The sequence below is a fragment of the Urocampus carinirostris genome, chromosome 10, assembly GCF_059441175.1.
Source record: "Urocampus carinirostris isolate Australia breed hairy pipefish chromosome 10, RoL_Ucar_1.0, whole genome shotgun sequence".
NCBI lineage: Eukaryota > Metazoa > Chordata > Actinopteri > Syngnathiformes > Syngnathidae > Urocampus > Urocampus carinirostris.
The window spans coordinates 30,057,362-30,068,201 of record NC_142358.1 but is presented as its reverse complement, the minus strand read 5'-3'; positions in this window follow the sequence as shown (position 1 = coordinate 30,068,201).

Sequence of the window (10,840 nt, the reverse complement as noted above, 5' to 3'; positions counted from 1 at the left end):
TTACGACCCTTTTTTCATCCCGACCACATGTTTGCTCACCCGTCCCGGCTATCTGTTAGGTTCATGTCCCCAACATTTTTAATAAAACGCTCTGCAATATAGGACAAAGAGAATCGGTTCTTTATAATTAGTTACTTTATTAATCATCATATTGAGAACCGCCGACATTCCGTTGTTAGACATCTTTTCGCTCGCTCTGCCCTGCTTGCTGCGCTCTGGCTCGGCTCGGCTCTGGCTCTGAGGATCTCCTCGAAAAACCTCCCTTCTAATATTCAGTTTTTGCCTTTGCTACGTAGAGTTGATTAGTCTTCTTTGGAAAGCTTGTCATCTGGCTGAAGATGGACGGTTTCCTGTTGTTTTGGGAGAGCCTCCTTTTCCTTCTTCTCACGCTTTTTGGTTAAAAACAATCTTGAGTTATGGCATGAAGAGGTCATAGGTCAGGGTACATCCGTTGGTATGTGAGAACAAAACACAGTCTGTAAAAACACAACTCATGGCCTTGCAGGCTGAGAACTCTTCAAAATGGCTATAACATATTAAATGTCAACTGTAGGATAAATATAATTATACAATCCTAACATTTCCCTCCTCTTTATCCTACAGTTGATATAATACTTCATTCAACTGTCATTTCGCAATACGATTTTCAACAGAGAAATCATGAATACAACACAGTTGTTACACTTAGAGGTTGTCGTCATAATGACCAGGATCTGAGTAAATATAAGGAAAATGCAGAGACAGGAAATCATCATCAACATTTGTGTCATTACAATTTTCACCATCGTCATTTTTATGGTAATTGCCAGAGTCATCGTCAGCATCGGTGTCCGAGGGCAACAGAGCATACAAAGGTACCATCTTTGCCTGCATTGGGGCAAGAGCTGTTGTAATTAGTCTCGTTAGCAATGTTCTTATGCACGGAATACAACAACATCCACACAATGTGAGAATTGCCGCAAAAACGGCTATAGCCATATATTAATATTTTTTATATTTCCCAAACGTATCTCCAAAACCATCCCACATTGATGTGTCAACTCCTGAGTGGTCTTTCATCTTGTTGTTAAGTGACCTGAGGCCTTCCAGGGCCTTTGTCAGACTTCCGTCTGCTGCCGTGTTGTTCGGTATGAACGTGCAACATTGGTCACCAAAGATAGAACAGACCCCTCCCTTTTCAGCCAGTAGCATATCAACAGCAATCCGGTTCTGGAAAGCCATGAGGGAGGTAGCAGAGAGTTGCTCGTGTATGGCGGAGAAACCTTGTTCTGTTTTGTTTCCTAACTTCTGCACATTGAAATGGATATAGTTTATTCTGTCAACATTTTTATTAATTGTACACCAATAACAAATCAAAGATTCAAAACCCGCTGCTACTTGATCTGCTAATTTGTATTCATCTGGTACGCCTCTTGGAACACCGATACTGTCGATGTATGTAGGATCATTGTCACTCCAGGCATAGGTAGACCTTTACTTTTCCATGCATGTGGTAACAAGCTCTTCACAGATGTTAGCAATTCAGGGATTGTGGTGGCGGTTATAGACACAGGTAAAATAAGAGACACAGATGCACACAATCCCGTGGTATTGTACGGTAGTCTATCATACAACTTGTCTTCTCCACACCACCACCAGATGTCACTCCGGGAGAGTGGTTTAAATGTTATATTGACTGTCAACATTCGGTGACATTGTATACCCTTCAGACTACACACAACACAATCATTCATGACAGCATGTGCCGCCTGCTCAGCCGTTAGCAACCAGTTGTTATCTATCCTTGAAATTCCTGTGGTAACTTTGAACCACCCATTAATGTCTTCGACTGACATGCTTACTGATGTGATATTTGTCGTTACAGAGTAGTTACTTAATTTTGGCTGATCAGTCGATTTCATACTGTCATTTACACACACTACGACCGGGAAAAAAGGGGTCCATGCCCGAGGACCAGGCCCATAACGTGAAACCCCAGCACGTGCTGTTAAAAAATCTGATCCCGGAGGTCGAATTGTCTGGTTTGTAACGGTTATAGTCAGTTGTAAATTGCTTCCTTGATGCTGCAATTTAACCCGATTTTTTTTGAAATACTGGGCCTCAGAGCTGTCCCCTGGGGTCCAGTACTCCCCTGCTTCCGTTATAACCAAATACTCCCACCCTTGGAACGCTCCGTGTCCAAACACGTACCACCAGTACTCCTCCCACCCTTGCCCAGTAATATGTGTTGGCTGTCTCCCTAGACTGCCTCACTGGAACCCTTTTAAAGAGGTTATCGGTATGGACATCACAATGGTGGCATTTGGTGGCACAGTCACTGTCACAGAGTTGTTATAGGTCCACGATATTAACCAAGAGTGCATGTTGTGGCGTGTTTACTGGGGAGTCGGCACATTCCACTAACACCCCTGCTTTTATTAAATTTTCACTGGTTGTATCCCAGCCATAGCATCTGAATGGAGTGGGTCAGGTAAGAATACTGCTGCTATGGCAAACATTATTTTGTACACACAGTTACCATAAACACAAATCATTATTCAAGTAAGCACAATCAGTTTCATACTTATGAACAATTATTTTCCAAAGCAAAAACGCAACAGGATTTGCAATGAGCGTTCAAAAATTGGCATCTGAGCGTCCATTGAAGTTCCATGATTTTCATTTGTTTCCAAGAGGGCACTCGAAAACCACTCTATATTTTGCTCGAAAAAAGAACTGCTACCATATGCAATAATATTTTGTTTGTTTGTTTGTACATGATTCAAATTGAATCGTTTCTTCCGGCGCCGTCACGAATGGCAGCCACTCCAGCAGCTCCCGTGTTATTTTCGATTGTTCTCGATTGTTTGTTCTCAGCTCAGGGATGCTGCTGGAAATGTGAATTTCCCTTCGGGGATGAACAAAGTATCTATCTATCTATCTATCTATCTATTTGACCTTGTCTGAATACCATCTTGGCCTAGTCACGCTGTTTGGTAATGCTCAGCAGAGCTTTCTTCTTCACATTCAAAGGACATGTGACCTTTCGACCGCAGGCCCAACACTTCACGTCTCGCCGTGTGTGTTACCCCCACACTCCCGTGAGCTCGTTGTTTATGAGCGTAGCTGGGATGTGCTCCATATCACTCCCTTGGCCTCGCTGTTGATAAGCGGCGCAGACAATGGATGACTGATGTCTTTGGCTCTTTCAGCAAATTAGCCCATGACCTCTTTTTGACAGATTTATATGTCCTTTGGAGACCCAGAAAGAGTCTTTTTGCGGAATTCACTGGCACTTGAGAGTCTCGTTAATTCCACTGTGCTTACGTAGTGGGATTTTTTGTAAATTAACCGGATTATTCAAATTTTTCTCAATTTAACTACTAGTAGACATTATCTTAGTTTAATTAATTTCTATTCATTTATTTCCCATGCAATTATTCTTAAATTAGCCCGATATGTCTCAAAATCAACTAATCCGTTTTTTCCTATGGCCCTCTTCAAGATTGATCAGTTTCTCATTGTCTTCTAAAAATGCTCTTCCATAGAAACCGTTCCCTTATTAACTTAACCAAACCATAAGTCAGTATTTGTTACACATTTGTTTATCACTTGTCAATCGTAACACTCATTCTAAAAAAATTCAGTGTGTAATCAATTGTCCTCCCAATTGTCCTTTGGGCTAAACTTGTCAAAATTCCAAACCCTCACACTATCTAAACATCAAAAATCTCAAAAGATCTAAAAAATCTCTAAAAATGCCAAATCGAACTTAATGTCATAACTTTTCTAATTGTATTTTCTTCTCTCTGTAATCATAATCAATCTTTTGTTATTGATTCAATATAGAGCAATACATACCCGTCACTCATGAACCATTTTGTTGAGTGTATTTATTTTGTTCATTCATATCTTTTATTCTGCGCAACAATCTTTGCTTCTACGCATTAGTCTATGTTCTATGCAGCCCTTCGAGATCCCTTGTGATCAAGGCTATACAGATCAACATGATCTGGTCCGACTATTAATACTTTTCTTTTTTTCCTTTGTTTAAAAGAATCATTTCATTCATTGACTGAAATAGCTTCAGCTACGTTATTAATTATTTCTAGTCTCGAATTTTCTTTTCTGTAATACGAGAACAACTAAGGAAATAATCTTTTTACGTCTTACGCCTCTTTTGAATTTGTTCATTTACGAACAAGAAGATTGACACTAAAATTATGGACCATTTTTAGTCAGCTTCATTGCTTTAATCGTCCTTTCTTTCTTAAGAGCAAAACTACACGTCTTAAAGTTATTACCCTTTGCTATTCGCATTTTCAACGAAAAATGATTAGTTGTTCACTCAAATATTCTTTCTTTTTATACTATTCTGTATAATTATCTTGTATTATACACTCAGTGTTTTCATTTTTTTTTTTTTTTTACTTACCTGTCTTAAACGCATCATTTATGCTGGGTACGCAACCTTTTTTTTTTTTCCTTTAAATTTTCATTATCATTTAGTTTACTCTTTAACAAAGATTTAACACATTACAATCCTAATCGTTAATTTGGTTTTGTTATATACGAGTTTTATTTTCCTGCACGCCGATCTTAGCTAATGAGATCTCGTCGCTTCGAGATTACGTCATTGTTGTTGGTAATTCTTGTCGAGTGAAGGTCAGTCTTTTTATTAGACAAACGGCTTTTTTCCTTGTTCAATTCATCAAAGAGAGCTTGCTTTCAAACGGCTCATTTGCTTTGATGATTGATATCACGAATTATGTTGTACTAAGATGTTAAAGAAAGAAGTACAGAAAGTAGAAAAATGGAAAAAGACAAGCCCGTTATTCGCAATCACCATCAACAAATGCAGAAAATAAATTAATAATTCGATGATCAAAACTGAATGAATACGCAGATATCTACTATTTTTGTCACCGATTTATAAGTTCGATCTTTGTATCACTAAATTTCAGGGGTTCTGCCAAGATCTATAAATCTTTTAGCAAGCTAGTACACGGAATTCAAAATTCCTATCATATTATCATTATTGATAGTTCAGTTTAAAAAAAATCATATATACCAGGGTGTCCCCTGCCGACTGCCTGATGATTGCTGGGATGGGCTCCAGCACCCCCGCGACCCTACTGAGGATAAGCGGTGCAGCTGCTGAGATGAGATGAGATATATATTATATATGTGTGTGCAGCACGGTGGCGCAGTGGCCAACACGTGTGCGGCATTACTAAGGACCTGGGAACAGGTGTGTGTGTTCCAAGCCAGCCTGCATGCTCTCATTGTTACGGTTTACTTTCCTCTTTCAAAAAACATGCATTTCAAGTGGACTGACTGGTCCAAATTGTCCCTATGTGTGAATGAGTTAGTGAATTGTCTATCTTTGTGTGCCCTGCAATTGGCTTGCAACCAGTTCAGGGTGTCCTCCAATCGCTGCTCGATGATCGCTGTGATGGATTCCAACAAGATGAGATCTACTTATCATAGTTATGGTTCATACCGGCCGAATATGAACACAAAACTTTTCTGGTTCTCACCTGTAACGCCTTTATTGTTGACATATTCCTTTAATATCATAAAAATTGGTGTTTCACTTACCATCGTTCATCCCATTCAAATATCTTCATCATCGTTAGTAATGCTACTTTTTTTTCCTCACCGTTCCTCCATTTTCTCCTCAGCGGATTATTGAGTCCAAATGAGACAAGAACCAAAATTCTGAAACTCAAAAACATCGTTAGAGCAACACTTTTGCTGTAAAATCAAACGTTTCCTTCCTTTGCAGTGTTTTCACGATTGTTCACTAATATATATATATATATTTTTTTTTTTTTAGTCTATAATATTTCTCATTATGGCAACAAAATAGTGTAGTTTTTGTATCACTACAGTATTTTTGTAGTCGAATTTATTATTGTAATACTTTGCAATTCTCTCATTTCTTGTTCTAAAGCAAAACAATATGTTATGTCTATGTTCATTTGCCTTCAAATAGATTTTCATCCTTTATATAATTTTCTTTTATTTTTATAGCTTATCTATAAAATTACTGTCACATGTTTTGACTATTTTTCACCAAATGCATATTACACAAATCTCAACTGTATGTAACATCTTACATGCAAATATTTCTGTGTAAATATTGTATCAACTATAACTATAACCTTATCTTCTCCTTAATTTAGTGTCCACTTAATTCCTGCGTCCTCATATTCACCTCTTTTTTTTTTTTTTTTTTTTAATTATTCACAGCTTGCTCGGTGTCACGTGTAAATCCCCCTTCTAGATTTAAAAGCATTATTCAACCCAGAAAAATAACTCCCTTTTTAATTAATCACTGCCAAGGCCGTGCTATGACCCATGATCTGACCTACTCAGGATTAATCAGTTTCTCGTTATCTATATCTATGTTTTACTCTGTCAATAAGGGGGTCCACTTGGCCTTTTAGCCATTGAGAATCGGGCGGTAAAACCCTACCCTCTTCACGGCTTCTCCTCGGAAGTGGGTAAATGGCCTGGGGGGTGTTAGCGCATGTGAATGATTTGGCATATTGTGGGGGCGGCGTGGAGCGAGGCATATTACTGTGTGCCTGCTCTTCCTCCCTTTAATCGACGCGGTTCACTATATGGCCCTGTATATTCGTTATCCTCCTTTTTAGGATACATTACGGTATTTCCACAAAGGTAATGCCATAAATCGCAAATGGTTTGCATCTAAACAACGCATTTCAAGTCAATGAAGATCTTCAAAAGCACTCTATAATGTGCTCCACTCTACCCATTTACTTACTCTAGATTTAAAACAGTTCAATGTTGAAAAAGTAAGGTTTTTTTTCCAATCTATTGTATTAAGGTTAGTCTCACTTAATTTTCACCAAATTATCTCTCTTAATATTTAATTAACTTTCCCCTTTATGTTTCTCTCTCCTTTTTTTTTTTTTTTTTTTTTTTTTTTCTTTAAACCAATTAAATCTACTATTTTAGCTTCACCTATTTAATGTGAAAATGGCATCTTTTTATTTATGAGTTATCTTACTCATTTGAATTTCACTCAATCCATTTTTTCCATTTTAATTGAAAGAGAAAAAAAAAGTATTTATAAACAATTTTTTCAATATTTTTTGGTATAAAAATGCCCTTATCTCAAATTAGTGTATTTCAATTCACTCAATTAGATTTTTCCTATTCTTCCCAGTCCTTTTTTACCAATTTTTTGAACTGAAAACAGGAATATTTTATCTTTTTCGGTATTATTCTGGCATTATTTTGATTTAACGCATCTAAATAGCTCATTTATATTTTTTTTTATAAAATACAATTGCCCAGGGGCAACTTTATATTTCATTCGCTCTTTCTCAATCACACAGACGTCTTGTTTTTTATCGTGATCACGTTCTTACATCGCTTGTTCTTTTTCCACTTATTTTCAGTTGACAGAGGACTCCGCACATCCTTGTGAAATTTAACTAACTTTAAAGCGCTGGGTTAGGGGAGTCCACGCCTCCCGCGGAATTTTAACTGTCTGAAAACTATTTACCTGATAGAGTCTAGAATTGTCAGGGTTTTTCTGTTAAGAATCTGCCCACCGTAATTTTCGTTTTCAACGGAGGATTCTTTAATCTTTGTCTCTGTTAAGATTTTATTCTTAATCTTTTCGACGGAGGATTCTTAAACCTTAAGAATCTACCCCCCGCGCTCGCGAGTCAATTTCTTTTACCGGTTATCTACATGCACACAATGTTATGAATAAATTTTACTCACGATTCTCTAAGTCCTTGGCTTTCCGTCAACCGTCAGATCCCAGCCCGCGAGGGAAGGTCCAGTCCCGGAAAAAGGGTCTTTATGCTGTGGCCACAGTCTTTCCTGGATTTTCCTCTCGCGTCCTGGAATCATCTGGTATCTTGGAATCCGGTTTCGAAGGACCAATTAAATGTTAGGTTCATGTCCCCAACATTTTTAATAAAACGCTCTGCAATATAGGACAAAGAGAATCGGTTCTTTATAATTAGTTACTTTATTAATCATCATATTGAGAACCGCCGACATTCCGTTGTTAGACATCTTTTCGCTCGCTCTGCCCTGCTTGCTGCGCTCTGGCTCGGCTCGGCTCTGGCTCTGAGGATCTCCTCGAAAAACCTCCCTTCTAATATTCAGTTTTTGCCTTTGCTACGTAGAGTTGATTAGTCTTCTTTGGAAAGCTTGTCATCTGGCTGAAGATGGACGGTTTCCTGTTGTTTTGGGAGAGCCTCCTTTTCCTTCTTCTCACGCTTTTTGGTTAAAAACAATCTTGAGTTATGGCATGAAGAGGTCATAGGTCAGGGTACATCCGTTGGTATGTGAGAACAAAACACAGTCTGTAAAAACACAACTCATGGCCTTGCAGGCTGAGAACTCTTCAAAATGGCTATAACATATTAAATGTCAACTGTAGGATAAATATAATTATACAATCCTAACACTATCAACCTGTTTTTTCCGTCCTTGACACCGCCATCTCCTGCTCCGGAAGATCCACTTCGGTATTCGGATAACGATCCGATTGTGTGAGCGGCTTGCTTCCCGCGTCCAGCAAGCACCGGATCGCGGGCGGAGCCTTTCCTCTTTCAATCAATAAACTTGTGATTAACGCTACGCATTTGGGTCCTGATTCCGTTCTGGTTGTGACAGTGGCCTGTTAATTTAACTTTTAATTGAATGTAGTCCTGACTGTACAATTCAGAAGACAAGAAAGTTTTTATTTTTAATTTTATTTTATTATTAACGAATCCAGGCATGATATAATCTGCAGTGAGAACATTTGCATTCAGATTTATTGCGGCTCAACAGAACTGGTTTGGCTGTGTTTAATTGTCCAAGTGGAAATGTCTCATTTATCACTGTAATGTGTTCGAGAAACCCGCTGACCTCATTCACCTCCTGCAATGGGGCCCCTCATTTATCACGGACGGGAGAACATGCCTTAAATTAATAGAAGAAAGAAAAAATCATGATTGTGGTTTGTGATTCATGATAACACTCAAAGTTGAAACATACTGTTTAATTGAGGGTCTCTATTACACTTGTGCGTATTTGTCATTATGAGTTAAATGTATAGTGCAAACTACTGTATCATGATATGACAAAACAGTGATAATGTGAAATATAAAAAAATAATATAATTTACGGTTCATCCTTTTACACCATTTTTCCTCCCTTTGGCATTTTCTTTTCAGCTTTATGAAGATTATTCTTCCGCTTATTTGCTTTGAAATTATGAAAAAGGAAGAAAGTGGAGAGGGAATAAAACTCTATGGCAAATTCAATCAATTATTGTTTTATTGCATCAGATATTTGGATTTTGATCGACAATTTTATTTGAAAAAACGCGTCTGAAAAACCCCTACCTCAACGATACGTAAGAGGGCGCCAAACCTCAAGTTATGAAACGTTTAAGTACAGTAATATTAAATCTGTAAAATATGACACTCAACAGTACACTCATGATGCAATTCCTATCAAATGTAAACCATTAATGCACTTCACCCATTTTAAATTAGTTGCTTGATGCTCTCTTCAATCAGAAACTGTAAGGTTGACGAATGAAATTATTAACATGAAGACAGCACACACGTTTGTTTCCCCTGGCAAATGGGATTTCCCCCCCAAAAGAGTAGAGCATCTTTGCATATATTCATTTTTTTTCGAAACAGACTGACGGGAAAACTAGAAAACATGGCATACGGAACTTGTAAATGTTTTCTCCTTGGTCACAGTCAGTGTATCTTACACACTCAAGCACATAAATGATTGAATGAATAAATTAAACAATGAATTAATACATTTTGTTGCATTTACAATTAATATTGCTCATGTTTATCTTTTTCGTATTTAGCTAAATTCATTACCGTAGATTTCGGACTACAGAGAATCTTGCCTGCTTCAATTTAAGAATTAAACTCAATTTTGTCTTCGTACAAGCCCAAGAATGGCTTTAGCTCACTACTAGCGGAATACTCTGTGGAAGGCAAGTGTCTCGTTCGTGATCATTCAAATTTATTTTAACTTAGGGAAAGTAGGTTTCAGACTGAAAACATTTAAATAAAGCTATGGGCAAGTTACCATATGCGTGAATTTTGTCACTATAATCCCATACTAATTAGTTATTAATTGATTAGTAATTTGTTAAATATGTTTCAAGTATTCAGTATAAATGATAAAATAGTATACAGTGTACTAAATGCTATTAATGTTTAATGTACCATAAAAATATAAAAGCCACAAGCGATGAAATGCGTATTGTATGATGTGATACTCAAAAATTCGCAACAAAATTAGTTTTACCCCAGTATCAGTATATTGTCACACGGCGCTGGTTTATCTCAAACAAATGGTCAAAAACAATAAAAGTGTATGAACCGGAAAACAAAAAATAAACCTCACAAACCAAAGTGGACCTGGAAAAGTCAAGTCAAATCATGTTGTATAGCCCTTAATCACAAGACGTCTCAAAGGGCTGTGCAAATAATACACAGACATCGTCAACATAAAACATAAGTATAACAGAGTTTAAAAAAAATCTTCGAGCTCACAATATTCTCATCTCAACTTATCTCATTAGCTGCACCGCTTATCCTCAGTAGGGTCGCAGGGGAATCATCGGGGAGTGGGCAGGGGACACCCTGAACTGGTTGCCAGCCAATCGCAGGGCACACAGGGACAGACAACTCGCTCGCTCATTCACACCTAGGGACAATTTGAACAGGCCAATCCACCTAAAATGCATGTCTTTGGAATGTGAGAGGAAACCCACACAAGCACACAGAGAACATACAAACTCCGCACAGGAAGTCCGGCAGCTCGATTTGAACCCACACAGGAG